The sequence below is a fragment of the Amblyomma mixtum genome, chromosome 7, assembly GCF_055824585.1.
Source record: "Amblyomma mixtum isolate Tamu chromosome 7, ASM5582458v1, whole genome shotgun sequence".
NCBI lineage: Eukaryota > Metazoa > Arthropoda > Arachnida > Ixodida > Ixodidae > Amblyomma > Amblyomma mixtum.
The window spans coordinates 120,889,468-120,911,024 of NC_143018.1; the positions used below are offsets into that span (position 1 = coordinate 120,889,468).

Genomic DNA, 21,557 nt, shown 5'->3' on the forward strand with positions numbered 1-21,557 from the left:
TATCCCCACAGCATGTTCGGTTTCAGAGCAAAACTATCGACCCAAGATGTACTACTTCAAATCAAAGAAGTACTTGGGAACGTCCCCAAGAGCGGAGAAAACATAATAATGGCATTGGACATCAAGGCGACTTTTGAGAATGTAAGTCACGAGGCTATCCTTACGGGCATGAACGACCTGAACTGCGGGAGGAGAGTCTACGGCTACGTCAAAGCCTTCCTCTCAAACAGAACGGCAACGATTGGCCTGGGGGAGTTCAGATCAGACAAATTCCTTACTCCAAATAAAGGAACACCTCAATGATCGGTCATCTCCCCTACGCTCTTCAACATAGCCATGATTGGCTTGGCAAAACAGTTAGAAGAAATCGACGGCATACACCATGCCATGTATGCCGACGACATCACCATCTGGGTCAACACAGGCTCGCTCGGAGAGAAAGAAGAGAAATTACAAAAGGCAGCCACCTGCGTAGAGAACTACGTCAGAGCAAGAGGGCTAGCATGCTCCGCCGAGAAATCAGAGCTCCTAAGAGTTTGGAGAGGAAAATAAAATCGCACAGTCCCCACTAGCGACGACTTAAAGTTGAACGTCTACCTCGAGGGGAAATCGATACCGGAAAAAACACTAATCAGAATCTTGGGGATGTGGATACAGTCAAACCAACGCTGCACTCACACCCTCGCCCTACTCAAAGCATCCACTCTACAAGTGGCCCGCATGATCACGCGCATCTCACACAGACGTCATGGCATGTGTGAGGAGGACACACTCAAGTTGGTCAGAAGCCTGGTAGTCAGCCGAGTGACATACAGCCTCCACTACTACAATCTCATCAAGAGTGAGGTACAACAGGCGGACGTGATTCTACGCAAAGCCTACAAAACCGCACTCCACCTTCCTCACAGCACTTGAACTGAAAAGCTCCTAGCCCTAGGACTACACAACACTTTCGATGGATTGAGAGAGGCACAACTAGTCTCCCAACTGCGCAGACTACAACAGAGCCCATCTGGCAGGGAGCTCCTAAAGAAACTGGGCCGCGCCGATCAAATTCAAGAGATACAGAGGACAGAAACAATCCCGGACGAATATCGCAACACACTAAAAGTAACGCCAATAACCCGGAACATGGATCCTAAGCTACACAAAGCACGCAGAGAGGCAAGGGCTGAATACCTACAAAAGACATTAGCACCCCAAGAAACGACGGTATACGTGGACGCAGCCGCATACACCAGAACAGCGGGGCAGCACAACAGCAATGCGGTAACAACGGTGATTGACTCGACCCTACGCGAGATCACCAGCGCATCACTACAAGACTACGATAGTCGAGGCTGAGGAAGCACCCGTCGCTCTAGAGGCAGATGCCTCTAGAGCGACGGTCTCTAAAAATCCTTACAGACTCACAAACAGCATGCCGCAACTACCTATGCGGCAGAATAGGGCACAGAGCGCTCCGCATACTCCGCTCTGGGGGCCCCATAACACAACGACAAACAAACGAAGAACCAATCAGGCATACGATAGTATGGACGCCGGGACACGCGGGAGTAACAGGGAACCAAGAGACCGACAGGATAGCTCGAGGGTAGACTTATTACCGAGCATCCAACGTAGGCGCCCTCGAGGGGAACGAACCTGTACCCCAAGATTATTCGGCGATTCTAAATTATTACAAGGGCTGCAGAAAGCGGTATCCACCACCGGACAACTCCCTTAGCAGAGAGGACTCTGTCGCGTGGAGGCAGCTACAGACGGGCTCCTACCCGAACCTACACGTACTCAACAAAATGTATCCAACACAATACAATGACAAATGCCCTTGGTGCCAAGAACCCCCCCACGCTGTACCACATAACGTGGACATGCCAGAGAATAAGCGTGGTACCAGTGATAACAAAGCCGAGTGCGGAACAATGGGAGGGAGTGCTCTCCAGCGATCGCCGGGTCGACCAAGAAGGTCTGATTCGGCGAGCAAAACTGGCAGCAGCATCCAGCGGAGCCCTGGACTAAGGGCAACCGAACTTTGAGCAAGATGGACGAAGCCATCTCAAAACCGCCGAATACAACCGAATCTAGCGCTAATAAAGTTTTCACTCACTCACTCACTCTCCCACGCGAAGGAGCTAGACACCGCAGCGGACACGCGACAGAGAAAGAAGACGACACAGGCGGTACCAGACTTTTTGGTGAAATTCTTTCGCAAGCTTTCGACGCTTTCTAAAAGGCAGGATGTCCTCTCCTCAGCCGGAGCCTTGTTCGCCACTCTGTGCACGGACGCTAGAAGGTCATACTTGTCCACCGATGGTTCCAAGCTCTACTTGGGGCCATGCTGTAATACGGCCTCCACTTCTGCAGGAACATTCGCGTTGCCGAGGAAGGTAACTGGAACAACACCCACTTCTTTCCCTTTGCCTTTCCTTGGGAGCTGGTGGCGCAAGCGGTTCCAAAGGAATTCTGTCGACTGCTGCGTTGTGCGCCGAAAGTCCTGCCATCGCCTCCAACCAGACGATCCAAGACCAAAGCTTTCAAAGCACACATTTCGAAGCCAAGTGTTCAAGAATCCCACTTGCCTCCAGCATTCTGCTTTTAGGATTTTCGAAACCCTTTTCCAATGTCCTACAGATGGTCCAAGCGCCCCGAACATTGACGAAACGTCAAGGGGGCAGGTATTATTTCGCAGGCAATAGGCATAGGCCCTAGCTCTGCACGTCGAAGAAGCGATGATTGAAGAACAAAGTGCACACTGATCCTCGGGGGCCAAGTAACACATAAAAGAGCCTACGTCTGGGGACACATAACTTAGGAGGGTAGATGTGTAGGCCAGTTGGTGAGACATGAAGGAGCTAGACACCGCAGCGGACACGGGGCAGAGAAAGAAGACGACACAGGTGGTACCAGACTTCTTGGTGAAATTCTTTCGCAAGCTTTCGACGCTTTCTAAAAGGCAGGATGTCCTCTCCTCTGCCGGAGCCTTGTTGGCCACTCTGTGCACGGACGCTAGAAAGTCTTACTTGTCCACTGATGGTTACAAGCTGTACATGAGGCCATGCTGTAATACGGCCTCCACTTCTGCAGGCCTACACATCTACCCTCCTAAGTTTTGTGTCCCCAGACGTAGGCTCTTTTATGTGTTCCTTGGCCCCCGAGGATCAGTGTGCACTGTGTTCTTCAATCATCGCTTCTTCGACGTGCTGAGCTAGGGCGTATGCCTATTGCCTGCGAAGTAATACCTGCCCCCTTGACGTTTCGTGAACTACCACTTTTATCGACACGAAGAAAGCTATCTCGCCTGTCTCTCTTTCATAAAATATACCATCATAACACAACCTTGCGCTATCTTTGGGTTCAACCACTGTCATACATTTCAACTCGCCGTGACCACAGCAAAAAGGTACATATTCCACACTCAAATACGCTTGCATATTCATACTCGTTTATTCCTCGGACAAGCAATAACTGGAATAACCTACCAGCATCACTAACAAGTATATCTGAAATTGAGAACTTTAAATCAGCATTACACAGTTTCTTTTCATAGCTAGTGCTCATATCATCATCATGGCGTTCGTAGATGGTGTTCATATTCCCAATACGACTGTTTGTTTATTAGGAACTGCATTCCTTGTTTATTATTTGTTTTCCTTGCCATATTTTTCTGTATTTATTAACACCGTTACTGATGTCGTAGTTTACTCTTTGTACCTTTGTTCTTTTTCATTCGTTTTGTATGCTTACTTTCGTTTTTGTAATGGTTTTACAGAGATTGTGTATATTTTTTACTAATAACTTTTTGTGTAAATTGTGTATGCCTCTGCATCCGCCCCTCCCCTCTATAATGAACATTTGTACCCTGAGGGTATAATAAATAAATAAATAAATAAATAAAATGTTCGGGGCGCTTGGACTATCTGTAGGACATTAGAAAAGGGTTTCGAAAATCCTAAAAGCAGAATGCTGGAGGCAAGTGGGATTCTTCAACGTTTGGCTTCGAAATGTGTGCTTTGAAAGCTTTGGTCTTGGATTGTCTGGTTGGAGGCGATGGCAGGACTTTCGGCGCACAACGCAGCAGTCGATAGAATTCCTTTGGAACCACTTGCGCCACCAGCTCCCAAGGAAAGGCAAAGGGAAAGACTTGGGCTTTGTTCCAGTTACCTTCCTCGGCAACGCGAATGTTCCTGAAAAAGTGGAGGCCGTATTACAGCATGGCCCCAAGTACAGCTTGGAACCATCGGTGGACAAGTATGACCTTCTAGCGTCCGTGCACAGAGTGGCCAAAAAGGCTCCGGGTGAGGAGAGGACATCCTGCCTTTTAGAAAGCCTCGAAAGCTTGCGAAAGAATTTCACCTAGAAGTCTGTTACCGCTCTGTGTCGTCTTTTTTCTCTGTCCCGTGTCCGCTGCGGTGTCTAGCTCCTTCATGTCTCACCAACTGGCCTACACATCTACCCTCCTAAGTCTCCAACGCACATAAGCTACACAACCACACAGCACACAGCTCCGCGACAGGGCACAAGCACTCCGCAACGACATTATCCCCCACTGCAAGACACTCGACCCCGAACACTGGACACGAACATGCGACCGCTGAGACGGAACTTTACGTCAACTATTATCCTGGTACCTTCTCCACTCCCTTCTCGGACCTCAACCTCATCCCACACCCACTCTTGAATGCCTCTACGCCTTCTGTACTCTAACGGAGGTTTTCACTGACCTCCAACAACTTTTTTTCCCACCCTCACAATCCTCTTTAAACTCGCCTTATCATGGCCCGGCCCTTCCCGCTCTAGACGGCCCCTTCACGCACACAGAACTTGACACAGCTCTCGCGCGTTGTAACAAACACTCTGCCTCCGGTGCAGACAAAATCACGTACACAACTCTTAAGAACCTTCGCCCCGAAGCCAACACATTTCTTGAAGTCATCAACGACGCCTGGACCTCTGGCACCCTGCCAGTGGTCTGGACATTGTCCCTGCCACAGATGAGAACATGAATCTTCATGCCTCCTGCTCTCCTGCTCCGTACCCACTTCACATATCACTACATCGGAAGAAGTAGCTATTGCTCTCGCGCTCTCCACTTCTAAAGCTAAAGTAGTCATAAGTGACTCACAGCGCGCCATTCTTAGTTTTACTCATCGCCGTATTTCAGTCGAAGTGTTTCGCGTACTCATATCCAATCCTCCTAAACACCTGACCCTCCTGATACGGGCTCCAGCCCACATGGGTCTGAAGGGTGATAAGGGAGCACATGAGCTAGCTCGAAGCCTCACTTTCCGAGCAGCTTATCATCCCGCCCCTACATGCCCGCCTTGGTCAGGAAGGACACCATAATCACTTCACGCGACCTGCTCCAACACTATCATCTTTCTCGCCAACTCTATCTAGGTCCGCACCAAGAACTAACAAAGACAGAGGCCGCCATATGGCGCAAACTTCAGACGGACACTTTCCCCAATCCTAAAAGATTCCATAATATATTTCCTGAACGGTATATGCCGATGTGTAAACACTGCAATATCCCAGCAGACCTCCTTCATATGGTTGGGACTAGTCCACGACCACACACGCCAACACCCACATAACATACCTGGGAGGCTCGTCTACGCAGCTCTCCCATAGACGACCAACGAGCGCTCATCGGTCTCGCTCTAGAGGCTGCCAGATTCCAAGGAGTCTTTGCCGACCCCTAGATCTGGGCCTTCGGCCCCTTGACTGCTTTTATAAATGTTTACGAACCAACCACAAACTTCCACAGGTGGGTGTATCCTAGACTCCGTCGGAATCAGAATACCGGCCAACGACCCAACCCTCCTCGCCATCCCACGACCCCTTCACCGGGAGCTTCTCATTAGGCCGCTCCCGAGGAATATGTACCCGTCCCGCCATGAGCAGCGCCGCAGAGCCCGTGCGAAGGCACTCCATCGAGCGTACGACCCCGAGCCGGACGCCGTATGGGTGGACGCTGCCTGCACGGGTGATGAAGCGACAGCAGCTGTGGTGGACTCCTCTTTATCCGCCCTCCTCACACTACCTCTCCCTCCAGACACGTCCCCAGAGGCTGCAGAGGAAGCCGCCATTGCACTAGCTATCACTCGCACGGAAGCCCGGTATAGATTAAGTGACTCCAAAACTGCGATTTAAAATTTTGCTCGAGGCCGAGTTCATGTCCCTGCTTTTGGCATACTGGACTCGCCCGATGCACCCCCGCCCCGCCATGTGGAGCTGATATGGGTGCCTGCGCACTCCGGAAATCCTGGAAACGAGGCTGCCAACCTTTTAGCCCGAGGTTCTTTAAACCGGGCTCCGGTGGCCTCGGATCGGGGATTCACGAAGGAGCGCATGCACACATTCAGTGAGCTGACCCAGGCATACAGAGCCTCACGCCAGCTCTACCCCCCGCCCCACCCCTCCCTAGATTAAAAACACGCAACACTCTGGCGCAGACTGCAGACACACACTCTTCCCTCACCCCTTAACCTAGCCCACTATCATACATCCTTTCCCACTCCCGCATGCACCCTATGCCCAGAACCCTTCGCTTCTTCCCTCCACATCCTTTCCCTCTGCCCGGCGGACCCTCCCCCGCGGGACCTAGAGAACCTCAAGACCTGGGAGGACTGGGAGTCGCCACCGGCCGTGCTGCTAGTGTTATGGACCTCAGTAACAAAAACACTTGAGTGCAGTGGGGTCGTGCGGGGACCCTGGGGCGTGCCCCGAATTCCTGTTGAAATAAAGAATTCTCTCTCTCTCTCTCCGGTAGCACCTTCACACATTCCTGGGATAATTTAGGCGGAAACTGGGAAGACGTAGAGGCAAAACTGTCTCTGTGTGGGAGCCTACACAACAACAGCCCGCTATCCTTGCAATAGTTGGCTTCTGGTTGCACAATTTTCATATTCTCGTTGGCTAAATTTAAATTTCCCGCAGGATCCCAGAATGCACAAACATTGCAAGAAATATATGCATTCGCTCATAAATCTATTTGAAAAAAGCGCAATTTTTTTTCATATGGCCAGTGCACCTTCGAGCGTTCTACGCTTCAGCATCGCCACGGAGTATTTGGAGGGAGACGGCTCCGAAACTTTGATTTCGTGCATCCCAGTCATCGCGTTTATCATTGTCCATGAAAAGTCCTCAAGGTGGTGGATGAGCGGCTCCTTCTCATCGAAACATTGCTGCGCCTGCCAAAACTAAAACATTTTGGCCCGTTTTTTAGCGGCTTCTGCCTGCAGTGTAGAGCGCACCCTTCTGACCCCTATCACATGGTGTGGGCCCGCCCCTCCAACACGGCTGTTCCCCCCCAACCCAACCCGGGAGGACTGGGTGGCGATCCTGCTCGGCTGCCACGACTTACAGGCCCAACAAGCCTCAAGCCTTAGTCGGGCGTGCCAGAGCGGCGGCCACCGCCACTGGGGTTCCAATCTAGGGACCTCCACCTTGCGCTTGTAAGGATCGGTCGGTCCTTTAAAGGCTGATCTAAGCATACCTCTTGTCCCTTCGAAATGTTTTCTCCTTGGGGTAGAACCAAGACGTCTCTGAAAATGCCCCCTAACCGCAGGAAAAAGCATTAGCGAAAATAAAGGTTTCCCTTTCCACCACTTTATAATTAGTATTGTCATCAAGACTACCCCATTTCTCGATGGAAAACAAGAGGAGAACGAAGAAAGGTCAACAGCCCTGCGAGGAAAAATTGCAAAATTCTTTTTTTTTTCAGGAAAGCAAATCGCGAACGAAGCAAGGAGTGAAGAGAGAGAGAGACAAACGTTATTGTAACAGGTATTCGGGGCACGCCCCAGGGTCCCCGCCCGACCCCACTGCACTCAAGTGTTTATGTTCCCAAGGTCCAGTAGGAGAGCCGGCTGGACGTGGCGTGGATCGGACGCTCGCGCGAACGCTCCTCGCTTCACCCATGCCCACCGCTGAATTCAGCGACGGTCAACACCGCTCTCGCCTGGAGTTCGTGTTTGAAGCTCGGATAACGCCTTCGAACGCACCGGCAAGTCCCTTTTTGCCTGTTTGTGGGGACTTTTTTGCGTTTCGGCTCTCGCCGGTACGCACGGCCCGCTGGGCCTACGCCAGGCCTAGCGACCGAGCTCTGACGGGGCTGTGGCGCATTTTCTGAGTGAGATCTTCGCCCAACAATGGATATGGAAGCCACCGTGGAGGGGACTGATATAGCCCCCGAAGAAGTTTCGCACCAATATGGTTGGTTCACCGTCGGTGAATCTCAACGATACGGTCACGAACGCCAAAGGAATGACTCCGCGGCACACAATGGAACCGATCGCGCCCAGGGACAGGGCAGCATGCGGCAATCTGCCGACTCCTCTGCGAAAAAGCTTGGCCGACGATTTGCTCGACAATCGGTGGCGTCGAACCTACCTCGCTTAAACAAGGGCGTAACCAAGGTGATACTCCGTCCATCGAGCAGCCTCCATATACTCGAGTGCTGTGCCCAACTCGGAATCTTTGAGGGGCGCTACGAGCGGCTGAGGCAAGCGGACGCGTCTCACATCGCCTCCGCGGTTTTTCGATGCTTTCTGCGGATTTAAGTCTGCGTCTTCAGAAACTTTTGCGGGGACCGACGCCGGAAGTCTGCAGGACTACCGGGATAACAAATCCACGGCAAGTGAACTGACTTTTTGTGCTCACATCACGATCTTCAGTTCGCCAGCTTGACGACCAAGCTTAGCCTAACGTCGACTCTGGCCGCCGACGCCCGTAGGGTGCCGGCGAGGCAAGTCACCGGCCTCTTGTGGCCCAGGACTGCACTCGGAGGCCGACATGGAAGTTACGGTTGATGGTGCGACGCTATCGCCGGAGGACTTTTCCATCCAAGCCGGATGGTTTACGATTGATAAGTCAAAACGCAGCGCTCATAAGAGCGACAGCCATGAGGCAGGGGGACGCCAGGATGGCGTTCCGAACGAAGGAAGACAACAAGATGGTCAGCGAGGGGCTGCCAACTCAGCTAAGACGGAGGGCAGGAAGATGGCAATGCGTTCGGTGGAAACGCAGCAAGTTCGTCTTCCCCCCGGACTACATAAAGTCGTCATTAGACCGCAAGGCGGACTTCGACCGCTCTCAGCATGCAAAACTGAGACGGTCTCTGACATCGTGAAGTCGGCGGCAGGTATTGCGGCGGCTGACGCAAGAGATGATATCGTCCTTCTGAATCAGAAGCAAAACACCATTCTGGTAGGCACCGACAGCTCTGAACGAGTGCGGAAGTATATGAATATTGGGCATCTCACTTTAGGGACGGAAAAACTTGCAACGTTTGCGTATCTTGTGACGCCGGATGGACACGGCAAAGGAGTTATTCACGGAGTTCCGCTGACTCACACGATTGAACGGGTGCGTGAGAACCTGATCAACAAGTACAACCCTGAGATTGTCGGGGTTAGAAGATTAGGAAAAGACTCGAGCTCTATTCTGCTGCTCTTCGCAGATGAAAAGGTGCCATATTGGATCTACCACGCGAGCACCCCCTTTCGGTGCCTATTATATAAGAAAAAATACGAAGTGTGTTTCAAGTGTGGCCAGCTCGGACATCGCGCCGATGTCTGCCCGAACGCAGGCGTGGTCAAATGTCGAGGATGTGGCATGGACAACCCAACGCAAGACCACTCGTGTGAACTTAAGTGTGCTCTTTGTGGCAAGGGACATGAACTGGGACACAAAAAGTGCCGTGAGATGTATAGGATTCCTTACATACTCAAAAAGCGCCAGTGGGAGAAGAAGACCCACGACAAGACAGCAAATTCATCAGACAATACATCAAACCGGAGGAGCTGACCTAGGACCAAGGAGGAAGAGGGCTATCGCGGCCGCTCGGTTTCCTTCCCTCGTCTCGGGTCTCGGGGCCATTCCAGCTCTAGGACCGTTCCGGCTCCAGGGGCCGTTCAAGATCCAAGCCCCACTCTGGTTCCAGGACCGGGTCCCAGTCCAGGGGCCGCTTGAGCTCCCGAGGGCGATCACCGTCGGTGTCTTCAGCCAAGAACAAGACGGCAGCCGACCATAAAGAGGTGAGCTGGGTAGGTCGATCCTCCCAAAATAATTCGGATAAGGGGGCAGATGAGCTCCTCCAATTGAGAAAGATGGTTGAGACCCTTACTGACACCGTAAGGAAACATATTAAAAAAAACAGAACAGTTAGAGAAGGAAAATTCAGAACTCCGGAAGATGGGCCAATCCCGGCTTACTCAACAACCAAAGATAACGCCTGCACTGGTGGAGGCGGCGGCCGGTGTCAGTGATGCCTCGGTGGCGCCACCATCGCTTCCCCCGCCTACAAAAAAGAGGACGTGTGACAACACGCAGCCCGAGCTCACGCTCGCAGAGGTATGCAGGAGGCTAGAGGACAAAATTGATGCCCATGTTCAGGCCACAGATAACAAAATTCAGGCACAAATTCAGTCCATTTTTAACGTTGTTCAGGAAATCACTACAGAAACCAAAAGGCTAGGAAACGAGCTGTTAGCTATGAATGCATGGCGGCAGGCCGTAGAGAATAAGACAGACGCTATTACGATAACCCTTCAACAACTTCAAAATGGCCAGGCAACATAAGGACAATAGATATACGCTCTGGCAGTGGAACTGTCGGGGATACCGCCGGAAGCGAGCAGTTCTTCAACAACTCCTCATTGGTAAAGACTGCCCGGACGTGATCGCTCTTCAGGAAACTGGGGGGATTGCAAAATTATCAGGCTATCAATCTTTTAATACCTCTGGCGAGAAGGCGGGAGTTACCACCCTCGTCAAAAGAAACATAACGGCTATTGCGCATGACACGGGGATCAGTCACGTAGAGCACGTTCTTCTAGAACTCATTCCGAATAATAAAATTAAGACCAGCCTATTTGTGCTGAATATATACAGCAGTCCAAAACAAAGAAAGACTCGCTTCGGGTCGCTTCTTCAAAAAACTCTACGCATTGCTAACAAACAAGCGGTGGTGGTAATGGGGGACTTCAACGCCCATCACGCTGCTTGGGGGTACCAGAGAGAATGTGTCAAGGGTAGAGAGCTCTGGCTCGATATGCAACAAGGGGCCTTCACCCTACTTACGGACCCTCAGTCTCCCACTAGAACGGGAAATAGCGTCAGTACGGACACATCTCCGGACCTCACCCTCGTTAAGAACGTCGGCAGCGCAAACTGGGTTAACACTCAAGAAAATTTAGGCAGTGATCACTTTATTTTGGAAACGGTAATTACTGCTGGGCCCTATAAACGCCCAGGCCGACGTCACTCACTTGTTGAGTGGGACGCCTTCCGAAAAATCCGGGAACAGAGCGCTAACACCACAGAAATTGATGACATTGAGGAGTGGATAAGGCAGCTCCAATTGGACGCTCGTAAAGCGACCCAGACTGTGGCGGAAGACTCAGGCCTAGAAACAATGGACACCCGCCTCCTCCATATGTGGCAAGCCAAAACCAGTATGGAAAAGCGACTTAAAAGTCAAAAGTGGAATCGTAACCTTCGCAGAAGGATAGCAAGGCACAACAAAGAGATAGAGGAATATGCGCTCAAACTTTCTAGGCAAAACTGGGAATCGCTATGCGACAAAATGGACGGGAATATAAGTCTCGCTCGCACATGGAGTTTACTCAGATACCTCCTAGACCCTGACGGATGTAAAACGGCCCAGAGGCAAAACCTCCAAAAGATCCAGCATAAACATGAGGGTACAGAGCAAGAGCTGCTCGATGAGATTCGATCTAAGTACATAGGGGACACCGAGAAGGTACCTCTGCATGGTTACTGTGGGATACCCAACGATCGCTTGGACGAACCCATTACTGAATCCGAAGTGCGAGCAGAGCTTGCTAGATTAAATACTAATTCAGCGCCCGGACCGGATGGGGTAAGCAACAAATTGCTCAGAAATCTCGACGACAACTCTATAACAGCACTCACTGCCTACATGCAGAAATGTTGGGAGGCGGGTGAGATTCCTAAGCAGTGGAAGTCGGCTAAGGTGGTACTTATTCCTAAACCGGGGAAACCTTTGTCGATCGAGAATCTAAGGCCTATATCCCTAACCTCCTGTGCAGGGAAATTGATGGAGCATGTAGTGCAGACACGTCTCAACAACTACATGGAAGACCACCATCTTTATCCTATCTCCATGGTGGGATTCAGGTCTCATCTCTCAACGCAGGACGTGATGCTGCAACTAAAACATGAAATTCTGGACTCACAAACGCGGGACGCGAAGGTCATTCTGAGTCTTGACCTGGCGAAGGCTTTCGATAACGTCACGCACAAGGCGATCCTGGATAATCTCAGCCTCCTGGGAGTAGGCCCGAAAACCTACAACTATGTTAAAAATTTCCTTTCCGACAGAGTGGCCCAAATTAACTTCGGGGAAAGTAAATCAGACTACATAGAGCTAGGTAGCAAGGGGACCCCGCAGGGATCTGTACTGTCCCCGCTTCTTTTCAACGTGGCCATGATCGGGCTTCCTAGCAAACTAGCAGCGATTGAAGGTCTCAGTCATTGCATGTATGCGGATGACATTACTATGTGGATTGGCAAAGGAACTGACGGTCAAATAGAGGAGACTCTCCAAATGGCCATAGGAGAAGTTGAAAAGTATGTAAATGATAGGGGGCTTAGGTGCTCCCCGCAAAAATCGGAAATGCTTTTTTACCAACCAAAGAGGAAATCACGGTCGGATCCCCCGCGGATATCTCTTAAGGCTCAGGGACTCGATATCCCGACGGTGGACAGGATTAGAGTCTTAGGGCTGTACATTCAAAACAACGGCTTCAATGGAGAAGCAATAAAGAAGTTGGAGATATGCGCGCAACAGACTATGCGGCTCATCCGCAGAATCGCAAATAGGCGCTATGGCATGAAAGAAACGAATCTAATCAGATTAGTTCAAGCCTTTGTAATAAGTAAGATTGCTTACGTAGCTCCTTTCCTTAATCTCAAGGCAGCGGAGAAGTCCAAGCTGGAAGGGATCATTCGCAGAAGTGTCAAGCAGGCGCTGGGTTTACCAATTCGGACCCCCACCGCAAAACTTTTAGAACTAGGTCTTCACAACACATTGGATGAAATTGTGGAAGGCGTGACAGTCTAGCAGTACGAAAGGCTGTCGGGAAGCGTTATAGGCAGGCAAATCCTCGCGAAACTAGGAATAAATTACGAGAGTCAGCGAGGTCCGAAAGTGGACATGCTTAAGAGCGTGCGCGATAGGCTGATGATCCCACCACTACCGAAAAACATGCATCCCGTCCACCACAAGGATCGCAGAGAGAAACGGGCTGAAGCGCTCGGCAAATGTTTCAAAAACTATCCGATAGAAGACGTGGCCTACGTGGACGCAGCTAATTGCGGGAGGGGGAGAATGGTGATAGCGGTAGCTAGCGCCGAGACATATCTCCGAGCCGGCGCTTCGATCACGACGGACAGTCCCGAAATTGCAGAAGAAGCCGCCATCGCACTTGCAATAGTGGGTACGGATGCGTCAATGATAGTCAGTGACTCAAAGGTAGCAGTGATGAACTTTGCCAAGGGGAGGGTCTCCCCTCTGACGAACGGAATCCTGCGGACTGCAAGGGACGACCGCAAAATTCGCATAGTCTGGACACCTGCACACGCATCCCTGGCTGGAAATGAAGCAGCTCACGAACTGGCTCGAGGTCTTGCTTTCCGAGCCAGTGGCCATACCGAGGGCTTCGCAGACAGGGATCGTCTTGTAGGTTACAGAGAAATCACACAACATTATAGGCTCAATCGAACAAAGTACCCCGCTGCTGATAAATCATTGACAAAGAGTCAGGCCACCTCTTGGCGCCGTCTCCAAACTTATACGTTTCCGAACCCGGTTATGTGTAGTCGTTATTATCCGGGACAATAATCAAACGAGTGTAAGCAATGTAAGGCCAAAGCGGATCTCAACCATATTCTCTGGAAATGCCCTTTTGCCCCCCTGGAGGGACAAAAAATAAAGTCACTTGAACAATGGGAGGCTCTCCTACTCAGCTCCGATCCGGAGACTCAAACAAAAGTCGTCCAACTGGCCGAAGACGCCGCCAGGAGCCAAGACCTTCTGGCCGTCGTTTAGGCGGGGGGCCTATATGCCCTTCAGACTGTTGGCAATAAACGTTTTACAATCCAAAAAATCGGAATCTTTCAACTCATTCGTGACGCCGCGGGTGTAACCTTGGCGGAATCTTCTGAAGACTGCATGCTCCTCAACTTCAAGGAACACACCATACTGGTGGCCACCCAATCCGCGGCACGAGTGGAACGCTACTTAAGCATCCAGGAGCTCACCTACGGCTAGAACAAGATCGCCATCACCTCGTACGTCGCCACGCCGCACGGCAGTGGTAAAGGAGTGATCCAAGGCGTTCCCAAACGTCTATCGGACGCTGTCATCCTAGCGAACCTTCAGCATCCCAGAAATCCTCCAATATGTGGTGTCCGGCGCATGGGTGCGCAGTCGCAGACGGTCCTCATTCTCTTCAACGGTGAGAGAGTTCCTCGTTGGATCAGCTTCGGCGGTGGCATGATTCGTTGCTGCCTCTACAAAAAAAAATACGACGTGTGTTCTTTGTGCAGACAACTCGGACATCGCAGAGACGTTTCCCCGGACCCGAAAAACGCTCGCTGCCGCGGATGCGGCATGGCCAACCCTCCTGAAACGCATAGCTGTGAGCCTAAGTGTGCCTTGTGCGGTAAGGGCCATGAGCTGGGCAGCAACAAATACCGCGAGATCTACCGCACTCCATACATTGTGAGCAACCGCCGCTGGGAACAGGAACGCCATCTGACCCAGCATAGCCAAGAGACACCGCAGTCTAAAGAGCGACGCAGCCGCTCCAAAAGCAGGGGGCGGACGAACTATAGACATCGATCCAACTCCATTCCACGACTGGAACAGAGAGGCCGGTCCGCCTCCAAATCCAGGACTCCTTCACACCAGCCACGGAACCCCGGTTTGAACCAGGACGCCGTCGGCACGCAAAAGGTAGGCTGGGCAGATAAAGCCTCCCAGAAATCTAACTCCAACCCCTCTGAGCTAGCAGACCTGAAAGTGCTGGTAGGGAAATTACTTTGCGAGGTGGAGGAACTAAAGAAAGAAAATGCCGCTCTAAAACAGCAACAAATGCAGACTGGGTCACCGCCTATGACCGGTGGCGCCAATAACCCTACCCCTTCTACCTCCGCCGGAGCAGACATGCATGTTGAATCATCGCGGGCACCCCGCCTAAGCGAAAAGCGGGCGGTTCCCTCTCCGAAGACCAAAAACTAGCCGACAGCATTCACAAAATTGAAGAAGCGCAAAGGCAGACTACCAACACCATCATTCAAATGCAGCTTACAATGACTTCCATCATCGAATAATTGTGCACACACCGGCAGGAATTACTTAACTTAGGCACCTGGCAGCAGGAAGCAGAGAGTAGGCTCTTTCCCGTCAAAATTCGCAAATCCGCTTCTTCTGAAGCGGTATCAGACAAGCACAATATGGCGCCACAACCAAACTACACCATCTGGCAGTGGAACTGCCGAGGATTTAGCCGCAAACGAACTGTACTGCAACAATTCCTCCACAATAGGGACGGACCGGACTTGACCGCACTACAAGAGACACAAACCAATAGCAAGCTAGCTGGATATCAATCCTTTTCATTGGGGGGGTGAAACGCTTGGAGTCACGACTCTCGTCAAGCGAAATATTACGGTTATCCAGCACGATACCCCAGTCACAAATGTCACACACGTGCTAGTCGAATTAATTCCGCCTAGGAAACCTGACCACAGTCGGTTTGTGCTGAATGTCTATAGCAGCCCAAAGTTACGGAAGCCAAGCTTTGGCCCGCTCTTTCAGGCGACCCTGAAACTTGCAGGCAATCACACCGTCATTTTTACGGGAGACTTTAATGCCCAACACCCGGCTTGGGGGTACCCACAGGAGGACATTAAAGGTCGAAAATTGTGGCTCACCGCACAACAGTGTGGGTTGACTCTTCTTACAGACCCTGTAGTCCCCACCCGCTGCGGCAACAGTGTTTCCAGGGATAGGACTCCCGATCTGACTTTTGCTAAAAATTCGGGCACTCCAACATGGATAAACACTGAACAAAATTTCGGCGGCGATCACTACATATTGGAAATAGTGGCCTCAATTGGCCCCAAACGTCCTAGCGCTCGAGCTCCCACCCTTGTCAATTGGGACATGTTCCGCGCTAAAAGGGCCGCCCGAGAAGCTGATACCCCCGATATACTAGACATAGATGTCTGGGCACATGATCTTTGTCAAGATACCAAGGCAGCCACCCGTACGTTAGAGCAGGCTGACCACCTGGAGATTGCGGACAGCCGGCTTCTTCACCTATGGGAGGCAAAGAGAGGACTCGAGAACCGACTCAAACGACAGCGGTGGAACCGCAATCTGCGCAGAAGAATAGCTAGGCTAAACAAGGAGATCGAGGATCATGCGGTCCAACTTACTCAGCAAAACTGGGAGGACATATGCAACCGCATGGATCGCAATATGGGAGTCTCTAAGACTTGGAACTTGCTCCGTCATCTACTTGACCCTGCAGGTAACAGAACCACCCAGAGGCAGAACCTGCAAAAGCTTGTGCATGCATACGCAGGCACACCAGAGGACCCTTTCCTTGAACTTAAAGACAGATATATTGGCAATCCAAGCCTTCCCAGATTATGCTGGTCCGGAAAACACGCAGCTCGACTCCCCGATTACTGTGGATGAGGTTCGGGCAGAGATTGCCAGGCTAAACTGTAAATCCGCCTCTGGCCCAGATGCAGTATCCAACAAGATCCTCCGCAACCTAGATGAACAGTCGCTACAATCACTAACTGAGTATATGCAGAAATGCTGGTCGGAGGGCTCAATCCCACAAATATGGAAAACGGCAGAGATCATTCTCATTCCAAAACCCGGGAAGGCACTCTGTGTTGAGAACCTCAGGTCAATTTCGCTCACGTCTTGTGTAGGTAAGCTCATGGAGCACGTAGTTCATACCCGCCTCAACCGGTTTATGGAGGAGAACGAGCTGTACCCCCCAAACATGATTGGCGTTCGACCAAAACTTTCTACGCAGGATGTAATGCTTCAGCTCAAACATCAGATTATTGAGGCAAAAACGCGGGACACCAGAGTAATTCTTGGACTCGACCTGGAAAAGGCCTTTGACAATGTCAGACATGATGAGATCTTGGAGAACCTTCATGAACTCGGGGTGGGAGCCCGCACCTTCAACTATATCTGCGACTTTCTCTCAGGTAGAAAGGCGCATTTTCAAGTAGGAGGTCTCCACTCGCGTGACTTCCCCCTCGGCGACAAGGGCACCCCGCAGGGATCGGTCCTGTCACCCTTTCTCTTCAACGTTGCAATGTTGAAATAAGACTTCACAAAAAAATTCTCGGCAGCGATCTTTTAACAGCGAGGTAGCTCTTTCCGTACCTTGGCCATTAATCCCCTCGCCTGGGTATACGCCATGTTTACTGAGGTATACAACGACTGTCGCTGTACACAACTGGACCATTATCACTGTCGCCTGCCCAGAGTAGCGAGTTGGAATAAACATTTTTAAGAACGTTTCTAAGAGGCACTGCATCGTGCGGTGCAGCGTCGCTTTGTATCTAGATGGTAGTACCATCTGCTACCAATGTGTTATGCCGGTAAACATTTCATGCTTACTCTGCTCTCGGTTACAGGAGAGGGAAAGAATTTTTTTTCAGCTTACCAGAAATCTTGCTGCCTAAGGTAATAGATTCCGCTGTGGTTTTTTTACAAGCCCTGTAGAAGACTGTTAGCGAGAATATTTTAATCATCAAATGCAAACGTTTCTGTATATTTTGATTTTAGATACCGTTATAAGCAACACCGATGACAATGGCACATCGCCAAGTATTGATGTATGAAAAAAAAAATGTAGATTCCACCTGCCAGACCCTAATTAGACATTGCACTTGTAAGTGGACTTGTACATTGGCCCGTGACGGTTCGCTAAGTTAGTTGCGCAATGATTAACAGCACCTTTTGTGTCTACTTGTGATGTCACATCCCGTTAGTCCGCTCATTTAGTGGTCCTGGTAGACAGCGCAGGCAAATGAATTGCACACAATTCGAGGAGAAGTGCCCGGTGAGGGGGAGCAGGGCGTGACCTTGCAAAGGTGCTAGGATGCAGAGTGTGAACGTTGTCCAGGCACAATGAGAGCTAAAAAGAATAGACCTGCAAAACTGTGAAATGAAATACGGTAAATCCATAGAATGAAATTCCGGGGGTGGGAGGGCGGAAAAAAAAATTCGCTGTGGCTTAGCTTGGTTAAGCCCCGTAATTGCGAAAGCAATATCCGTACCTACGCCATGGTTCAGCTGGTAGTGTAGCTGGTGGTGGTGCTTCTGGTTAGACTTGCGGCGATGCATCGGTTATGCAATCCAATCCAATCCTATCTAATCTAATGTAATCTAATCCACTCCAATCCACTCCAGTCAGGCCGCCGTTCATGTGCACCGCCGTCGCACACGGACGGCGCGAGATGGTCGCCCAGCTCTTCGGCGTGACGTCACAACAGCTGTGGCGCTCCTGGCGGAGAGAGCGGGAGTTAGACCGCCGTTCATGTGCACCGCCGTCGCACACGGACGGCGCGAGTAGGTCGCCCAGCTCTTCGGCGTGACGTCACACAGATGTCATGCGAAAGGTCATTTCATGTGCACCGCCTTCGCACCGCAAAGGCTTGAAAGTGAAAGTAGTATTGCTTTCGCAATAATAGAGAAAATGGGCTCGATGGCTGTGCATCCCCAAATAGGGAGCGGCAACAGGTGGCACGGTACGACTGACAGAGTGGACCAAAGTTGAGCAGTAAGCCCGAACGAAGTACCCGGAAGGAAAGAAAAAAAAGAGGGAGGGGTTCAATGAACGAGCGAAACAGTAGGTGGCGGAGAGTGCGAAAGCACAGGGTTCCTGAGAAATGATAGCAGGTGGTGCCGAGCTAAAGGCAAGAATAGATAAGAATAACCGATAAGAAAAGGTAGGGCAGTAAGGTGGAAGAACCGATAAGCAAGAGATATGCAGCAATGAAAAAACCCGTTTTCTCCCAACAGATGCAAGACTTTTTTAAAGAATCAAGACAGTGGCAGCTTTTACCAGAGATATTTTCTTGTACATGGTCTAGATATGTTGATTTCTACCGTGTGAGGTTTTAAGTTTGTGCATAAGGAATGCTTATTTGTTTTTTCTCTCGCTTCCAGATTAGAAGGCTGATTGGAGAATGAATAACTTAAGACAATGCCAGTTGTGTACACATTGATTAAAACGGCTGGACACTGACTTTTGGACGCCCTTTCTGGCTGTGCCTGCACGGAAACCATTTAGTCAAGTTCTCATTGATTGTGCAGTTTCTCCAATATATCGTTTTTGACAGTAACGGCAATTAAGAATCTGGGTAACAGTACACGCTGTGCAGGTAAATGTAGTCTTTTTATCAAAGGGAAAGTCGCTTGTCGTGCTTGTAACAGTAGTGTCGGTTTCCAAATGCTGGCACATCATGCATCTAGGCCTAGAACATACGCCAATTATTTGCGGGGTTTCTTATCGAGTCCAACGTGTACTAGGATATCTATCAGGTTTGGGCGGTGCCTGTAAGCAACCATTAGTGTGTGGGCCAATGCTTTCTTGGGACGGTTGTTGCTATTCAAAATAATGCGCACAACCCACGAATTTCGGCACAAAGTGTTTTTTAACGGAAAAGAGCTTATAAACGCAATTTTTTTATATAATATAAGGGTTCAGTATAACAATCATTATGTACGCCGATGGCTGTTTTGATTTCTTTTTTGCTATTAGCGTTTTCGCTAACGCCAAAATAATTCCCCATTGATTTTCTACGGCAGTCTACACAGCTCGACACAATCGAAAAAGACACTTTAAATGAAATATTTTGTTACACTTCAGCAGAATGGATCACTGCCTTCAATATTTCCGCAACAGTATCTCACAATTGTGCAATATTCAAAAATTTTGTACTGGAATATTGGACAAGTTTGCGCAGATTATTGCTTACGTCTCGAAGTGCGTTCGAGTATTTCGCCATTAGCGCAGGGAGACGCCACAACCTTCCTACTTCTCGCCCTCCTCCCCCCGCACCAGGCTTTCCTCCTCGGAGTTAAAGACGTATTTAAGAGGATAATAGGCGGTGACTACTGTAAAATGCCGACCTTACATAAAGAGCGGGTTTCGGCAAGAGGACCCTCAATTGCCATACAGTCACGCTCAGTGACTCAGCTATTCCAATTGGCGACAAGTGGAAGGCGGTTTTCAATGGCACATCCATCCCCTTGCTGTGCTATTCGTGGGCTGACGCAACACAGGTCACCGTGTCATTAGTGCAAACTTCACCGTGGGTTGATGTGTCGAAATGTAGCAATACAAGTTGTTTCCGGTATTGTTAGCTACGCCATGAGCGATGTAAATCTTTCCAGCTGGGTAACCCTAGGTAAAAACATCGTTACGTTATTGTAACGTCTGCTTAGGCCGTGGAATTTTGGGTGTTTGCATTTTTGATAGTTCGGCGTCTTTCGGCTCGTCGTACCGGAGACAGCGCCGAACAACGTAACTTTGATACTGAAAAAGAAAACGAAATTTTCCCGCAAGGTTTGTGTACTTTGAGTTTATTGGAGAAGCTGTATTCGAACGCTGATATCCATGAAAATATATCTGGTGAATATGTCTCAGTCCGTCAGATGCAGAAATATATGAAAAAAAAATGTCATAGTAGCACCTGAGAACCTGGCCGAGCTCTCTCTAAGCACGCAGAAGAAAAATCTTCACTGGAAAGAACAAAGGATTCCGCGCAGAACTGGAAGTAAGGTAGGCAGTCTTAAATGTAAGATATTACTGTGGTAACACGTGACATTGTTGCCTGAAATAACCTCCCCGACGCTCCCTAAAAATGGCGAGGACACTTTGGCAACTAATGTGTTGAGAGGCGTAAGCCGAGGACACTATGCCGTTCCCGTGGCTATATCAATGCACAAATTTATTTATTTATTTACAAATACTGCAGGCCCTTCTCCGGCCCATGCAGGTAGGGATACAAAGGATACAATACAGGGGAACAAGTTAGGTACACATATATTACAAAATAAAAACTCATTATAGCGGCATCGTGGTGGTAATGATCCAATTCAGGGAAACGAACATTACACATCTTTCGGGGATCTTAAGAGTAAAGTTTCACAGGTTCTTTATCTTCCTCGCACCAGGGGTGCCCCGTCAGAGACGGTCTTGTGATCAGTTGAGATGCAGGGATAAAAAAAGGCAATAACTGAAAGATTTATATACAAATATTTACAGAATATACCAGTTAGATACAACGGCAAAAAGACAAACAACGAAAAGGCGGAACTGGCTAATACTAGGGGAGGCCCCTACTCGGCATAGCCGAAGATGCATAGCATCTCGCCTTAGCGCAGAACCCCGCTCCCAGCTCCGGGGCCCGGTTTTAAAGCCCTAAAGGCCCGGCCCACATTTCGTAGCTTCCAA

At 50.1% G+C, this 21,557-nt stretch overlaps 1 pseudogene; it reads right to left on the reverse strand.

Moving 5' to 3' along the window:
* The window catches only part of LOC149337351 (uncharacterized), a 49,189-nt pseudogene extending 40,391 nt beyond the window's left edge, over positions 1 to 8,798 (reverse strand).
* Positions 8,799 to 21,557: the final 12,759 nt, after the last annotated feature.